This window comes from Ambystoma mexicanum, chromosome 1p (genome assembly GCF_040938575.1).
Source record: "Ambystoma mexicanum isolate Mex_15411 chromosome 1p, UKY_AmexF1_1, whole genome shotgun sequence".
In the NCBI taxonomy this organism is placed as follows: Eukaryota; Metazoa; Chordata; class Amphibia; order Caudata; family Ambystomatidae; genus Ambystoma; species Ambystoma mexicanum.
In genome coordinates, this window is record NC_090921.1 from 1,260,593,974 (window position 1) to 1,260,611,743 (window position 17,770).

A 17,770-nucleotide genomic window follows, 5' to 3' on the forward strand; every position below is an offset into this window, starting at 1 on the left:
CCACCTTCCAGACAAGACTACAACGATAGAGCAAGAATTGGATGGCGGAATGCTGAAGGAGTTCCAGCTACACTTCTCACTCACAGAAGAGGCACAGCAGACTCTACAAGGCAAAGGCGAAAATGGCAGAGAAAGAAACTGAGCTGTTGTGGGACAATCTAAAACCAGAATAAGACCTTTGATTTTGTTTGCAGACTTTCTTTTGGGGCCCCTCGTTTAGAAGAATTCAGGGACCCAGGGAGAAACCTGCAGGGTGTGAGCAATTGTAATCCGAGAGAGAGAGAAAGAGAGAAAGAGAGAGAGAGAAAGGGGGAGAGAGAGAGAGAGAGAGAGAGAGAGATCAGGGGAGAAAGAGCAAGGGGAAGAGGAGGGACCCACCTCGAAGAAGACCATGGGAGACCCTGTGACTTCACTTTTCCACATAACACGGATCTTCATGATTTGGCCCACCTTACGTTAAGTTTCCACATAAATTATTGTATGTTTAAGTTTACAATCCTAGTATTGTCTGGTGCTTTCATCATTGTGCTAATTGGCAGAGCCCCAACCAATGTCTTTGCCTAGTGTCTCATCTTCATCACACAGCAGACGCAGAGATATTGCCCATTTGCTGGTTGTCTTTCTGTCTTGGTTACCGTTGGCGCTTGTAAGTGCGTTAAGTGCAGTTCAAATGTCCACTGCTCCTCCGGAACCCCTTCTAGGCACGGGCCCTGTCCCACTGGCCCTGAGTCTTCTATACATTGTGCTTTGTTGTGACTGGACCCGGCTTCAGCTAGAGCCCCGGGCTTTCTCAGTAAGGGTGCATGTCCCAGGCGTGTTACTACTCCACTGTCTCCAGGGGTCTGTTAGGAGGCTGGGGTGCCGTACATGCTGATCAGTCAAGTTGCTAGCACGGAAAATGTCCTTTGCAGAGCCAGCTGCCTCTATGATCTCATGTCGATGCAGGCCAGCGGTTCTGAAACTCCACCAGATAAGGCAAAGCCGTCCTTGCAGTACCAAATCTATAAATATTTCAAAGAGTGGTCCCATGTCAGTGCACTTACAGCCCCTTTGGGCTAATTCTTTGGATCGGAAAAATAACTAATCCTAGCCCACCCCTTGCTAATGTATACACCCACCTCTTTACTCCAATCCCTTACTTGTCAGGCACTTCATCCAATGAGGATGGGGAGTTTGGATACTGGGAGTATTCTCCCTCCATCCCTGTGGAGCCCAGGCCCACCCCTTACCGTGGCCAGTGCTAACTCAAGTGGCGACAGCAGGAGGGGCAATGGGGTGAACACTAAGGGAGATGCCCCTTGCCATCCAGTTTGCCACTGTGCCGGGCACAGCTTTTACCAACTCTCTGCCATATCCCTTAAGCTCAGTCCCACTTCCCTCTCTAAAGGGGAAGCCTCCTAGAAATGAGCTGTCAGCCCTCGCCCATCAAAGGAGCGTTTATAACGCGCCTGCACTCAAGTGTTCCTAGGCAAGACAAGGGAGGGCAGACAGAGGGAGGACAAGACAAACCATCTTACTAGGCCTTGTGTCATTCAGATCGTGCAAGTGTGAGAAAGAGAAGTGCAAGGGGAACGGGAGGCGGGGAGTGAGAGGGGAGAGGAGGGAAAAACAGGGCAGCAATGCTCTGAGTAAGTGCAGCCAGGGCAGCGCGGCTCTGGGTAGTGCAAGGGGAACAAGTGACTGTACAGTCACAGTTACAGCCCCTAAGTGCGTGGTCGGCCCGCAGGCAGTGCAAGGGTGACTGATCAAGAAAGAGCCTGGTACCCAGTGAGTTTAATCCTAACAGACAGGTCAGTTCTCCTCTTCACGGTGTGGCAGACTCCAGTCTGCCAAAGTGTCAGGCGATTGGTTTCTTACTCAGACTATATATTAGAATCGCAGTAAACGTAAGGTTGTTTAAAATCTGTTTAGATCATTCCAAACCCCCATAGCCATTCTGAGAATAAAGTGTAGTGCGCTATTACCCCAAAAAGAAAGTACCAATTAGTCTCCAGTTTATTAAGGTGGTAGTCACTTGACCTATGAGGCGTAATGCGGAGTCATGGAGTTGTCTCATGTCATCCCAAAAGAAATCAGCCTTCAGGTACACATTAAAGCCAAGAAGCGCTAAGGCCAGTCTTGCGAGGCCTGACCTTCCTACTGGGGTGCAGAAACGTACCCTGAAATGAACTCAATCCTGGAGGAAGGCAGAGGGCAGATGGGCTCTCTCTCACCCTCAGCACACTCGGCTGCATGAGCATCTTGCCAGCATCACTGCAGTGGGTCACACTAAGCACCGCTTTGCTGCATCAGACCAAACAGCACCGGCTGCATCCGCGTGTTACTCACAATACTGCAGTATGTTGCCTTAGCATCCCTGCTGGGGTCCGCATGTTACCCACAATAGTGCGCTTTGTCCCACTGAACATGTGTCTGTCTGAGCACACTGCCCAAATCCCGCGACATTTTTTATTCAGCATCTGGGCTACATCCGCAGGTCATTGTTTGTGGGCAGTCTGTGTGTGCACCATGGGGGGGAGGGGGGGTAGGGGTCTGCATTTTGTCATGACCTAAGACGAGAAGGGTCAGTACATACATGGATTGAAGACAGATAAACATTTCAGATCATGACTTATTTTTCCATATTAATGAATGAATGAAGCTGCACTTCCTCCCATATGCCAGGCATGTATACAGTGCTTCAGGTCAGTTTCCTTTGGGCCCTCGGCTCTGGATTAACAGGCAGTCCTGTTAAGCAATTTAAAATGACTTATTTAACCACATGTGAAGGATGAATGTTTGAGTCAGTCATATTAGGATTTGAACCTGTAACTGCATGTTGCATGTGAACCTCACGAACATGCGCTTAGCTTGCTGACTTATTTCACATATGGGCAGTTTAACACACCATACTTGACAAATTCACACATGGTTCATGAAATATATTCTAGTGAGTTTAAAAACCTGAAATGATTGTTCATTTCAATGAATTAAATCAATACTATTCTGGTGTCTTTGGGAGAAATGCGTGCGGCCCTGAACATGTTGACTGTGTCCTTCTGACCCTGCAATGGGACCAAAGTCAAAGCATGAAAGTTCCTTAGAATGAGCATCCAGCCTGTATCAGCATGTTACCCATAATCCTGGAGGAGGCAACACTAAGCAAAACAGGTAGGCTGACAAACAATAGACGGGACTGACCTTTTCTCTCTCTATGATGTTAGCTTTCATTGTCTGCCCCAGACCATCTTCTGAAATAGCCCTGTTGTTCCCTATGTATGTCTCTTTTTTCTTCATTTTGTTGTCATATGGTTATTATCTAACCTTTGACAAAGTGCACACACGTACACATCATTATCAAGTATATACCAAAACAAATTGATTACATTCATAACAGATACAATGAATACATAAACACCAAATTGATAGAAAATTCACAATAAAATAATAATTAATTCAAGTTTCAATGACCTCACATAACCAACAACAGTTAAAACTAATGATGGTGTGCGACCCGCTAAGTAGTGCTGCCAAAATAAATTATGAATATCAACAGTAAAATACGAAGTGAAACTATTAAAATAGACCTCACGCTTTCCCCTGAGCTCTACACAACTAACATATTCCATCGTTTCCAGTGTAGAGGTAGTATTGCAAAATCGACATCCCCTGTCTCCGGAGGATAGCTCAGGGCAACATGCTGGCCTTGGAAGCAAAACGACGTGGAGCAACGCGGTCCGCGCTTAGAAACCTCTGGGTGTTAAGCACATTATAAGATCATATGTAACTTCAGGATTGTATCGACAGAGAATTTCTCTTCTTGGAATTATATTATTGAGAGATGGGGATAGATGGCCAAAAAAGATGCTATAGTTTTGGCAGCATTATGGTCAAATTTCAAATGCTTCAGAGAGTCGTGAGAGTGCATGATGTCACTTGTAGTTGCCCAGCCATGTCTATGTAGCATTTTTTTGACATTATCGGGATTTTACTTTAAATCCATGAAAGATAGACCCAACTCAGAAAGTGTTGGAAGACAACCCTCTGAAAAAGCACCCAGATATCTGGTCACCCCTTTTCTCAATGATATCCTTAAGATCTGTCTACAGACAGAACACTGATTCAGAGGTCATGCATTTATAATAAAGTGCCAGGTGCTTCCAAAGTGCTCTGCTTTTTAAAGAATAAAGACCCAAGTCGTATCGTATCCAAGTCTCTTTTATAAAGGTTGGTGGGGAATGCAGGCTTGACTAATTGACCCACTGGCTAGTTACAATACATTGAGGTTTTCTCAATGACTAGAAAGACATTCAGATAATCGCCATTGAAATTCCTAGCATTTAAATGTTTCTCATACATATGCATTGTGGATATCCTGAAAGCCTTGCTGGATTTTACAGTTTGGGGGGTCAACAAGTAGCACAGCACTAGATAAAAGGTCTGAGTGCTTCCGGAGGACTGAGCACCACATTGCAGGTCTTGGTGGAGCACTCGGGTGGCACAGGTGTGCGTGTTCTCCACTCTGGGCTGTGGGCATGAATATGTGTCGGCATCTTGTGTGGTTGTCCATGAAAACCTGTTGCTTCCATAGGTATCCGTAACTGCAGGATTTCAGCTTCCCACACAGGAAATCAAGGAGGAGCATCCGCAGTGTCACAAGATGGATGCCGGCTGGACAATATGTGGGTGCCAAGGATGGATGCCGTGGAGAGCTTCTGGTGGGAACACAGCCCAGCAAATAAACACTTCTGAACGTCTCCAGGTGAAGCCTCCCAGTGCACTGAATACAATCCAGGACCACCTACGCTGTGCCAACGGGTGCAGTGATAAATTGCATACCGATTGGTAATAGAAGCTCGTGTGTAGGCCTCGTTTATGGGAAAGTCGTTAATGAAGCCAAACAATTTCTGAAATATTCTTTTTAGCATGCTGGCTTCTTTGATTTTAAGTGTCTTTTGGAAGGTTTTCCAAATTGCTTCCCAGAACTGGATTATAGGCAGGCAGCCGTAGATCACGTGAGTCAGAGAACCTAAGAACCGTGCCAAAAACTGTCCGTTAATACAAGGTTGGCCATGTGCATCTGTTTTTTTGCAGTCCGCAGCATTCTCTGGAAAAAGAAGAAATGTGACTGACTCTGTGGAGGTACCAAGCGTGTTTTTTTGTTCCCCGCTTGTACTTTTTCTTTACCATCTGGGATGGAGCCCATTTCTACCCCCCATTTTGTTTCCCTGGATTTGTTGATGTTAAGCACGTTGGTTTTCAATAATGTGTATGCATGGGAAGAGGAGATATTGTCATTTTTGTTAGAACGTGCAATCTATAGTTCAATTTGTGGGACAGAACAGTACTGGAATCGTACTGAAATTCTGTTTCAGACTGCTGGCGTTTTAATGTCCCTTCATTGGGTGATTCTTAAGATTTAAAAGGGCAGCAAAGGGATACCATTCTTTCCTCTGTGGTAGGTCAGCAATGTGATGCCAAACGTTTCTCTGTCAAAGGTCAGCAATAGGATGCCATTCTTTCCTCTGCATAAGGTCAGCAACAGGATGCCATTCTTTCCTCTGCATAAGGTCAGCAACAGGATGCCATTCTTTTCTCTGCATAAGGTCAGCAATAGGATACCATTCTTTCCTCTGCATAAAGTCAGTAATCGCTTGCCATTCTTTCCTCTGCATAAGGTCAGCAATAGGATGCCATTCTTTCCTCTGCATAAGGTCAGCAAAGGGATACCATTCTTTCCTCTGTGGTAGGTCAGCAATCTGATGCCAAACTTTTCTCTGTCAAAGGTCGGCAATAGGATGCCATTCTTTCCTCTGCATAAGGTCAGCAATATGATACCATTCTTTCCTCTGCATAAGGTCAGCAACAGGATGCCATTCTTTTCTCTGCATAAGGTCAGCAATAGGATGCCATTCTTTCCTCTGCATAAGGTCAGCAAAGGGATACCATTCTTTCCTCTGTGGTAGGTCAGCAATCTGATGCCAAACGTTTCTCTGTCAAAGGTCGGCAATAGGATGCCATTCTTTCCTCTGCATAAGGTCAGCAAAGGGATACCATTCTTCCCTCTGTGGTAGGTCAGCAATCTGATGCCAAACGTTTCTCTGTCAAAGGTCGGCAATAGGATGCCATTCTTTCCTCTGCATAAGGTCAGCAATATGATACCATTCTTTCCTCTGCATAAGGTCAGCAACAGGATGCCATTCTTTTCTCTGCATAAGGTCAGCAATAGGATGCCATTCTTTCCTCTGCATAAGGTCAGCAATAGGATGCCATTCTTTCCTCTGCATAAGGCCAGCAATAGGATACCCTTCTTTCCTCTGTATAAGGTCAGCAATAGGATGCCATTCTTTCCTCTGCATAAGGTCAGCAATGGGACACCATTCTTTCCTTTGTGGATGATTCTATTACACTTTTCAGTCCCAATGGGACAGTCTTTTCTGGAGGAAAATCAACTTCATTGTGGAAACAAAATATCTTATTTCTTTTATTTTGTTGTAGGGATCAACTTTTTAAATAAACACCAGGTCGACAAGATGGAAATACTATTCCCTCCCAAAATCCAGGAAATAGTCCTAAACTGCACAATACATTCAAAAGATGAACATCTCATCACCACCACCAGACTGAATCGGACATAATAATATCAGCACAGAAATAATATAGCCTTGTAGTCTGTGGCAGGGGACTGGCCATAGGTTCAGGAACGGTCATCATCTCAAGCCAAAAGATCCTCCTAGAGAGGGAGTATTTTGTTAAACAAAATCATACCTGTAATTTGCTTGCTGTGTCCCGGTCTCCTTTTGAAATCAGAATATTCAGAAACAAGTCAATACCCGTAGTTAGTGACTGCGCTGTGAACGTTCTGATTGGCTAAGAGGAGGTCAATAATGCTGAACTCCCTGTGCGCGTAGATGTTATTACTACCCAAGAGGATGGTGCACAATGTATCGACCTTGGAAGCAAGAAGGGTTGAGTAGCCCATGCCAGGGACACAAACTTGAGCAATGCAGGTCGGCCACATGTTCAAGGCAAGTGTTCAACCCATGAGCTATCCCCTGCCAAGATTTGACTATATCTCTTTTACAATTATTTATTTATTTTAGCTATTTAGTAAAGCTCAAATATTGCCTGATTGGCTGAACGCTGTACTTCAAAGTAACATAAAGATACTAAAACACTAAACACACTGAGCAGATTGTACAAAGTATTGCACCTAAATCCTGGATCACGCTCTCCCGTTTGTTGGTTTCTTTGGGATCTTGTATATCCATTTGAGATCCAACCCAACTCTACTAATTTTCTTAGAGTTATTTTTTTCAAGGTTTTCTTTATTTGCACACAACTCTCCGGAGTTTTGCATAGAAACTATGCATGTACAGACAGTTTAATGAAAGAAAATGTGCACCTCTGAATTGCATGATCTTACAATACACATTGCACCTAAAAACATAGGCAGGGAGAAAAGGAACAAAACACACAAAATACAAAGCACTAGCCATTGGCCAGTTTCAGGTGATCCAGCTCATGGCCGGACAAATACTTTGATTTTTGATGGCTCATTATGATTTCCTGAACGGGCTATATCTATCTTAGTGTCTAATTATTTTAAGTTGTTAATTGTTTTTCTGTTAAACCACACTTATCACTTTTTGCAATCGTAACCATCAAAGTCATGATTTTGATGGTTGCGTTTGCAAATGCCAACAAAAAGGCATCAATCAAGTGGAAAAATAGGATCCCGGGCGTAGGCGCGGGGCCCACATGGGTCCAGTTTCCTTGACACTGGGGCCTTTTCTCAATCCCTACCTTCCCCCCTACTCATGTGTTCACAGCAGATGGCAGGTTCAGCTTTGGGTTCTTGATCCCTGCACCCTAGTTCTTGTCTTTAAGGAGGCTGCAGCACTGGGGTGAAGTGTACCTCTCTTGAAAAACACCAATCGCTGGTAAAGTGCTGAGCACCAGGGGGCACCCCTGATTGAAGGGGCTGAGGGCTGAAGGTGCCAGAGGACGCATTTGGGCGCGGTTTCTGCTAAGTTCTGAGAGGCTAAGGACATCAACAGACACGATTCCCGACTTGATACCATCAAGAAATACTCTTTGGTAGTTGCGTTAAATGCTGCCTTGGTTGTGCGGTTTGTCGGCAGGAGTTATTTACGGACTCCGAATTTAGTTTAAGAGATATTAAATTTGCCAGACCCCTTACAAGCATAATGCTAATTTCAGAGTTTGCTTTATCTACCAGAAACCTGAAAAGTAACTAACGAAATTGGAGGCCAGGTAGTTAACTGTATCTGCCGTTTAGACACAAGCACATTTTGCAATGTGTTATTTTGTTGTTAAAGACTGATCAATAAATACAAGATTGGTTCTAAAATAAACACTCCCTTCCATCTTCTCCACCTACTTTAGTGAGGGCACCATACAGATGACCTCGTCACGCGTTGGGGTGTAGCCCTTAAATGCAGCAGTAACCATATTACCACTGCACTTAGGGGCTGGCCCTATCACGAGTCTGGCTTATTTACACCCAGCGCTGAAGTCCCGTTTTTTGGCACAATTATCGCTGACAGTATTACCGCACGGTAACTGCGGCGAACATTCCCCATTGGGTTCAATTCAATGGACCAATTGTGAAATGGGGATTAGCAGTTAGCGCACAAACCGTGATCTGGCAGTAATACCACCGGACGGCCGCGAGCTAATGCTAATACAGTTGGGCGGTGTCCCAGCTGGGAAACCAGCCAACTGGTGGTCAGGCCCAATGACTTGGCACATATGTAACCTTCTTGCTTGGATTGTGTGGTGTTGGTAGACATTACTCTCTGTGCATTAAACCTGCATCTATTTGAGATAAATAAAGATTTGTTTAATTGCTATAACACCTGAGAGACTTGATTTTAAGCAGCTGTATTTATAGGGGACAAGTCTTGTTCTGTGCTTTTTTTTCTCGTTACACATTTACCACGCTGCATGTTTAATGGGAACCCCTCAAAACAAGTAAATCCAACCCTATAGAAAAATAGCAGATGAAACACAATGCAACAAATTAGAAAAACCGATCGCCATATGGCTATATCACACTAAACTTCCCACAAAAAATGATGTTACCGATGTGTCAAACATACTCGCGGGGCAACGGTTCTCAGTGAGATACAGAGCGGGATAAAAGGCAGAGGCCCAGAACTTAGGGGTTTAGTCAGGGTAGGATTTGCAGGGTACTGGGTGGCAAAATATGTGTGGAGCCCCTTATTTGGATTTCAGAAAATGATGTCACAAAATGAGTCTTTCATATCCAGGGGAATCAAATAAACTGACAATTAGTGTATGAATTGTAACTGTTAATGTAACTTATCAAAGCAATGGAAGCAAAACCTATTCACTGGGAATTTATTAAAGGAGTGGGAATAAGCAATTCTGCAGCTCTTCAAATGTTATCAATAGGGATATAGTCCAAGAAAAAGTGGGACCGGGCTCATTAACATACGCACAGGGACTGAACATATCTAAAGGTGAAATACACACATTTAATTCAACTGGCCTTCCCTAATAGAAGAATATTCACAATGCAAAAGAGCATTGTCTTTCAAGAAATTAATCATAAATAACCAAAAAATAACCAGATAGAGGAGATGTTCCTATAATGCTGCTGGCAAAGTATTAAAGGTGCACCCCTTTTAAACCCAACCATCTTTATTGAAATATTACATTAAAAGCAAAATACCAATATGCAACATGTATTTGAAGATTCTTTCTTGTGTTCTTGTGGGTGTGTGCTCAGAGAACTTGAGGACATGGGTTCAAATCCTGGTGGACAAACACTTGAGCAAATATGTTTTTTTTGCATTCTGGCCCCAAAACACCCAAGGGGGATGGCATACACACTGTGAAAAAAGAGAGAGGATGCTGTCAACCCACATGCACCCTCAACGTGTACCCTAAAAATCAGCAAAGGGCCAGGGAGAACAACCTCTTCATTGATGAGCCTAGTAAATCATCACAACCAGTTTGCCCTCTGATCTTTTCCCCTCGTCAGCCAAATGCTTGGCTTTCCACAGTATTTTGCCCCATCGTGAAGACTACAAATACCAGAATGCAATTCAGCAAAAGGATACAAAATGGCTCCTATGCTTTCTTTCAAGACTAAAGGACACATCGTGTGAAAAGATAACCTGGGTGTTTTACATGGTTTACAACGGCATCCTCCATATGTTGCCAGTGAAATGTGACATTCTACAAAAAAAAAATAAACGTCTACTGGCACACCAAAAAGCGGACACATGAAAACTAGCGAGAGATAGTTTACAACTTTTTTGTTAACATATATTAATTGTCTTCAAAGAAGATAGATTTGGGCAGCAAACATACGTTGTGTGAGTGTGTGTGTGTGTCCGTCTTGTCCAAAAACATGGTTCTGCAATCGACCAATGCTTATGGAAATCTTCCACTTTAATCGCTCTGCTAAAACAAAGAGCGTGATAAGTCCTAACTGTGCGCTCCCATGGGGTCCGATGGGCTGCTGGGGAGGTGGGCAGAGGAAGGTATTTGTCTCTAGAAGAGTCACAGGGGTGTGGGAGCTGAAAGCACGGCCTCCTTAAAACTGGAGCCCTGTGCCTGGAAGCAGTACAGGCGCAGAGCCCTTTTTAAAGCAATTCGCATTATTTCATATACTCTCTGCAGAAGGTGGCTGCGGAGGGGCCCCAAGAACGTGGCACACACTGCCCATGCCTCGGATGGCTCTGGGTTTAGTATTCAGCAGAAGCAAACACCCCAGCACATGGCTAGTGACATGCCACGATGCAGTGCCCGGCCCGGCAGGAGACCAAACTACAGCACCGTGGCCAGCAGAGTCCACTTGGCACGGGCCGTGATCACAGAGAAACGCAATACAGGATCGGGGTGACTGAGCAGCGGGGTGTATAGGGCCTGGATCAACAGGGCACTGTGCAGGGGCAAGGGGAGCAGTGCACGCCACAGGTCCCCAGCGCAGCGCCAGCAGGCGGGGAAGGGCATTGATTAGCCGTGACGCGCTCCAGGCCCCTGGAGAGCAGAGCACATTTCAGGACAACAGCCAAGGATGGACAACTCTACAAGACTGGTGAGGTGGCATAGCAGGGAGGTCTACAAGGCGACATCCAGAAGAGCACATTACAAGACAACGGTCGCACATCACATTGCATTGGCATTATCCGAAACACACACAACACGAGTACAGCCAGAAGGCAACCTTACAACACTACGGTCGGCATCACACATCACGGAGCACCGTGGTCGGAAGCGCACATTATCAAGGGCCGCCCCGCACACTTCGCCATGTTAAGCATCACACAACACAGGACCACGGCAGCATAGCACACTAAATGGCCAGGGGCAGCACTAGTCCACACCACAAAGTGGTGCTCAGGGGCCAGAAGAAGCAATTAAATGATGCGGTGAATGTGCCACATATATATAGACATAAGAGCTTAATGCACAGCTCAGTAGCGTGGTCCGCCGCACGCACAGTGAAGCAGCAGGGCACGCAGCACGCACAGTGCAGCATCAGGGCCCGCAGCACAGGGAACAAGGGCACGAGCCGCAACAGGCAACACTCCAGAAACAAGATAATGACGGACCACGATGAGCGGGCTACTTTCAGAAGCGGCGACTAAAAGGCCACGGTTAAAAGGACAGGCGATAAGCTCGTGTGCTACAATAGTACAGTCGACGTAGAATCACGATATTAGTTCAAAAGCGGGGCATTCCACCGCGAAATCAACAGCGCGCATTTCAGGACCATGGTCAGCAATAATGGATCTACTCTACTATATTAGCTGTGGCTAGCAGCAGGACTCCACCAAAAAAAGGGAAAGGGGCGGCATAACACACTACAGGACAAAGGTGAGCAACAGTACACACCGGGGGTCTATTTGCAAACCAGATACAACAGAGCCCACTACAGGACCATGGTCAGCAGCAGAGATTACTACAGTTTCATAGTCAGGAGCAGAGCCCCTTACAGGACCACGGTCAACAGTAGAGTCCCCTACAGGACCACGGTCAGCAGCAGAGTCCCCTTACAGGACCACGGTCAACAGTAGAGTCCCCTACAGGACCACGGTCAGCAGCAGAGTCCCCTACAGGACCACGGTCAGCAGCAGAGTCCCCTAAAGGACCACGGTCAGCAGAAGAGCATGCTACAGGACCACGGTCAGCAGTAGAGCGCCCTACAGGACTGTGCACAGCAGCAGAGCCCCCTATAGGACCACCATAGGGTAACCTGTCTATTGCGTTTAGAAGATGTATTAGGATAGCTTGTCTATTGCGCTTAGAGAATCTATGAGGGTAGCCTGTCTACTGTGTGTGCTTAGAGGATGTATGAGAGTAGCTGGTTTATTATACAGAAGATCTGATCACATAGCTACATCAAAGATAACGCTCCATCTGATCCTCAAGGTACGTATTCACACACAACAGTGGACATGTGCTGCAGGCACGGCTACCCACCTGCATGCATCAGGATGCAGCAACGACCTACGACAAAAAATGTGGTCTAGCTGGACACATAATGATACGCCTCCATACACCAGACTAAAAACAGCACAATACCTCTGCCATCACAATGCAGCGACAACCTATGACAGAAATTCAGTCTAGCTGGACACATAACGAGTCTCTTGCACTTGCGCACTCTCCTGACCAACTCAGCACCCATCTACATGCCTGACCTTCATAGGCAGCTTATGGGAGCTCGGCCAGCCCACCTAACTCCCTATCTTGGCCAAATGAACACGTGCATTCTAATAACCCTGCCTGATTTCCCATATAGTGGACTTCGTTCCCCTGAGGGCATTCCCACCACAAGTACTTTGAGGCCATACTAATGGGGAAAAGGTGCTGTATAAATGACAAAACTATTACTACTACAACTACGGTCAGCAACAGAGCCCCCTACAGGACCGTGGCCAGCAGCAGAGCCCCCTGCAGGACCGTGGACAGCAGCAGAGCCCCCTACAGGACCGTGGCCAGCAGCAGAGTGGCCTACAGGACCGTGGCCAGCAACAACGCCCCCCTACAGGACCGTGGACAGCAGCAGAGCGCCCTACAGGACCGTGGCCAGCAGCAGAGCGCCCTACGGGACTGTGGCCAGCAGTAGAGCGCCCTACAGGACCATGCAGAGATAGCAGAGCCCCCTACAGATGCCTGTGATCAGAAGCTGGAGAGGACACAACCAGTGCAAGTTGTCGAGAATAGCATTGCGTGGAGGAATTTCTGAATGGGGGCAGGGCTAGAGCCCCTTGTAGACGTTTGCTGTCCTACCCCAGCACTTGAGGTCGTTGATGGGGGTGGGGTCTTGTCATGGAACTGGAAGTTGGTGATGGATGCGCGGCAGTGTTGGAGGTGGAGTGTGGTGTAGGAGGCAGGGCTGGTGGTGATTTTATTCAGGTAAATTGAAGGAGGTGCGGCTGCAATGCTGGTGGGCTGGCGATGGAGATGGGGCTGGTAATGGATGTGGCAGCCGGTGATGGCACTGGCAATGGTGAGGAAGCTGGGAGTTGGTGAAGAAAACTGAGTGGTGGCTAATTTTGGAGGTGCCAGCTGGTAATTTTGGGAGCTGGCTATTAAGGTGAGGGTTGCAATGGGGATGTGTGTGATGGGGGAGGGGGCACCTTTAGATGCTGGCCAGATACCATCACAGTGTCCCGGCAAGGATGGAGCTGGGATGATCGGTCTTGATGGCGCTTGAGGAGGTGATGGCAATCGGGTGGTGGTGGAAGTGGTGGCCGGTGACGACAGTGTGACTTTTGGTGGTGATGTGGGTGATGCCTGTGGTCACTGCTTCAGAGCGAGGCAAGGAGTTGATCATGGAGGGAGCTGGTGCTGCAGCTAGGTGGCTGATGGGTGTGGAGAGAGGTGGTGCATGCTGCACCTGTGGGAGGTAGGCGTGGTGATGGTAGGATACTGGTGGTGGAGTGACTGGTAGTGAGGGGGCTAGCGGTGGAGGTGGCAAACTGCCCCTTGCATGGAGAGTTGTTGCCGCGGGGTGGGTGTGTCAGCCAGACTGCTCTAAACTCCAGGACAGGCTTCCCTGTTGGAGCCCATGCTGGCCGCCACACACAGCCACTTATATCGGTCATCACTGGCAAGGCTCTGGTCCACCACCTCAGTAAAACCCCCTTTGCATTTGTAAGTGACCAGCGCATGCATCAACAGACGGTGGGGCTTGAATGACAAGCGAAGGGTCGCCTGTGTGTGCATCGTGTCTCCCTGCCTAGGTCTCTGGCGGTCTAAGGCTTTCTCGATGTCTTAGACTGCCAGGGCGCCCCTATACGCACACATTCACAGCCCCTGACAGGCTATCTGTGGGCGACCGGGCGCGAGAGGCTCCCGCTGTGCCAGGCGCCGTGCATTGAGTGGAGAAGCTGAGTAACTCCGCCGAGTTGCGGCACACAGATGACACGCAGCTCAACATTCCGAACAATGGCGATTTCCTTTAATGTCAGACTTTCAGGTCCATCCATGCCTGGCCCCCTCCCCTCTCCCCGCCCCCTCCATCCATCCCCCACATGCAGCCGTCAGCATCCCCGTGGTTATGAGTTAGGGTGCTGGGGTACTCGCTATTCTAAGTGTAGGGGTTGGACTGCGAGACTGTGCAGGTATGTCTGTCATTGTGCATCGGCTCTAGGATACCCCAGGTTTTTGACGTGGAAGGGGATCCCCCACTATGCAGATTAAGGTCCTGTCCTGTGCCAGGCACCCTCCTTCTGGGTGCAATGGCGGTGTCCCTGCCAGCCTCAAATTCAGTGTTGTTTGGTATCACTGTGCCCTCGGGCATGTGGGTGCCAAAGGCTGTGTCTGCCCTCCTGCTGCAAACGTGCCCTGTGTTGGGTGTTGCAGCTTCTGTGTGCAGGGGGACGGCGCCCACCCCGTGCAGATTCACGCCACAGGCCGTGCGCTCTGGGTGCTGAGTTACCCGTCATGCTCGGTGCACGGCTGGGGGACCTTGCCCAATTCAGATTCGACCCCTCTAGTATGTCATTCTTGTGGTGCACGAGTTTCTGTGCGCATGCGCGAGGAGTGACCCTGGCCTTGTGGCTTGAGGTGTTGGGGTAGCCCTGGTTCCGCGGCTAGCGGGGTTATTCCTTTGGGGGTTGCACCATCTTAGTTCTGTGCCCAGGATCCCACCTGAGGCACCCCAGCGTAGCAGCTTCACCACTGCTGCAACTATACTCTGGGGGCTGCTGGGATGTGGGGTGCAGCGGCGAGGGCTGAACCCCCCACCCCCCACACACACTTTACTCCGGGGGCACCTCTGGCTTTGTGTGCCGTGCTGCAGGCCACCACACCTTCACTGCTCCTGTTATGGGGCGTGCTCTGTGGGTCAGCCGGCTTGTGGGCGCAGGGCTGTGCAGATTCACCGCCCCTGGCATTGTGCCTGCCTGGCACCCTAATTGAATGAACATCCTGTTGGCACAACATACATTCGCTGCTCTATTGTCTGCAGCCCCAGCGAAGCCCTCGGTGATGTCTGCTCAGGCGCCTCCTTAATTACAGCCCTGCACCTCTCGCAGAGCCCCGACTGCACATCTGCACGGGGGTGGGGTGGGGCGGACGGCGACGCGGTGAGTGTGCGCCTCGAGCGCTCGTTCCGGTGGCGGCCAAAGGGCAGTCCTACCTGTCCGGGGCTTCGTCCCTCCGCGGCAGGAGCTGTCCTCCAGGAGCCGGGCTGCTCGGTGCCGCAGGGCCAGTGCCGGGCACGGTGGCAGCGGCCGGGATGCTCGGTGCTGCAGGAGCCGGGCTGCTCGGCTATGCTCGGGGCCCCAGGAGCCCCGCGCCCCGGCGGCCGCAGGCGGCTTGACGTTCAGCAATGGCAGCCGGTGCACGGCGTCCTCTCCACCACCTGCGCCGGTGCAGCGGAAGGAGTGTGTGGGCCCGGCGATCCCGCGCCTCCCGTGCCTGCCTCTTCCTCGGATTCTTGGCTATGTGTGTGTTTGTGAGATTCTCGCTCTATTTCCTCCCCGCCCGCCTCCTCCTCTTCCACCCCCTCTTTCTCTCCACCTCCCTCTCCTTCCCTCTTTCATTTGCCCTCCCTTGGTTTTGCCTTCCAGGTCGCCCCCGTCTCACCCCGTCGACCCACCATTATTTACCCAGCACCCCAGCTCTTTCTGCTATCTAGAGACACCCCCTACATCCAGCCCTCTGATTCCACCCCGTCTCCTCCCACCGCCTACATTTTACTAATTCTCTTTCTCTTCACCGTCCCATCTCTTCCTCAGTCCGTTCCCCTCCCCCACACATCGACTTTTCCTTCCCGCTTTCACTCCCACCCACTTTCTCTGCTTCTCTCCCACTACTTTCTTTCACTCTCTCCACACCCTTTCCGTAATTTCGACGTATCCCTTTTTCCTTCCCCCTCCTCTTTTTTTCTACTGTTCTGCCTGTACTCGCCCCCCCCCCCTCGTGCCCCCCGTCTCTGCTGCTCTCTTCTTCTCCTCTGTCTTTTCTCTCTCCCTCTCTCTTTCACGCTCTTGGCCACATGTGGCTGCCTGTTTCTGTGCACCTCACCCTTCTCTATCCCTCTAACCAGCCCCCTCCCCGCCCCCAGCCCTCCTTTCTCGGTGGCGGCCTGTCATCCCAGCCTGGCTGAGGTCCCGGGCCACTCCCATTCCAGCAGACAGAGGGCAGCAGCCAGGAGCTACGGCTCCGCCCCCCACCAAGGTGAGAAGGACAGATCTGCCCCAGGCAGACAGCTGTTCGCTCGACTCAAAGCCATCTTCCCTGCCGCCCCCTCCCCTACCACACCCGAGACCCCCAACAACGGCACAATACCCCTCCACTCCTGTAACCAGGAAGCAAGCAAGCCTTGGGGGTGACCAGAACATGTCCATTACACCGGCCCCCTTTCCCTTTACTTTTTGCTAAAGTAAGAATGCAATTATCGGTGGCTGTCTAGCACCACCAGCAGTGTGGCGCCAGGGGGCGCCACCTTCGCTTCAGGCTAGCACACATAGATATGGGAGCCGGTGTGGTGGTGTCAAAATGGCACTTATGTAGAGCTACTCTACACCCATCCGTGCAGCTGCCTCTCTTCCCCACTGTCTCCCTCCCTCGCGCTCTCTCTCACGGCCATTCCCTCAATCCCCCCTCTCCACTCTTATTTTCCCCATCCTTCTCTCTCCTGTTCCTTCTCTCAATCCCACCCCTCCCCAGCCCACCCCGACTCCCCAGACCCATCTCTCCCCACTCTCCGTATCTCAGCCCTTCCCTCTCTCACCCCCTCTCTCCACTTTCTATCTCCCCACCCCTTCAGGTGTCTCGGTCCCCCTCTCCACACTCTGTCTCCCCAGCCCCTCTCGCCCTCCTCCCTGACTCTCAACCCTCCTCTCTGCTCACTCTCTAACTCTCAACCCCTCTCTCTCCAAGCTCTGTGTCTCAACTCCCCTCCCCCACACTCTTTCTCCCGCCCTCCTACCTCCCCTATCCTCGTCTGTCAGCCCTCCTCCATCCCCACTCTCTGATTTGTCAACCACCTTTCTACCCGCTCTCTGTCTCCCCACCATCTCCTCTCCCCACTCGTTGTTGCTCAGTGGCACTCTCTCCACAGTCTGTCTCCTCATTCCTTCTCTCTCATACCCCCTCTCTCCCCATCCCCACTCTGCCTCCCCACTCGTCTCTCAGTCCTCCTTTCGCCCCACTCTCTGTCTCCTCATCACCCCTCCCCCCACTCTTTGTCTCACCATCACTATCTCTTCGCACTCTCTGTTACTCGGGCCATCTCTCTCTCCACTTTCTATCTACCCACCCCACTCTCCAC

The 17,770-nt window shown here is 49.5% G+C and overlaps 1 protein-coding gene across 2 annotated transcripts in view; it reads right to left on the reverse strand.

Annotated features, from left to right (window-relative positions):
* SYT3 (synaptotagmin 3) overlaps positions 1-15,989 on the reverse strand; it is an 835,659-nt gene extending 819,670 nt beyond the window's left edge. For both annotated transcript variants that reach the window (XM_069605085.1, XM_069605103.1), the window contains exon 1: positions 15,632-15,989. The gene's annotated coding sequence lies outside the window, so the exon portion shown is untranslated. The remainder of the gene's footprint in view (positions 1-15,631) is intronic.
* Between the last annotated feature and the right edge of the window lie 1,781 nt (positions 15,990-17,770).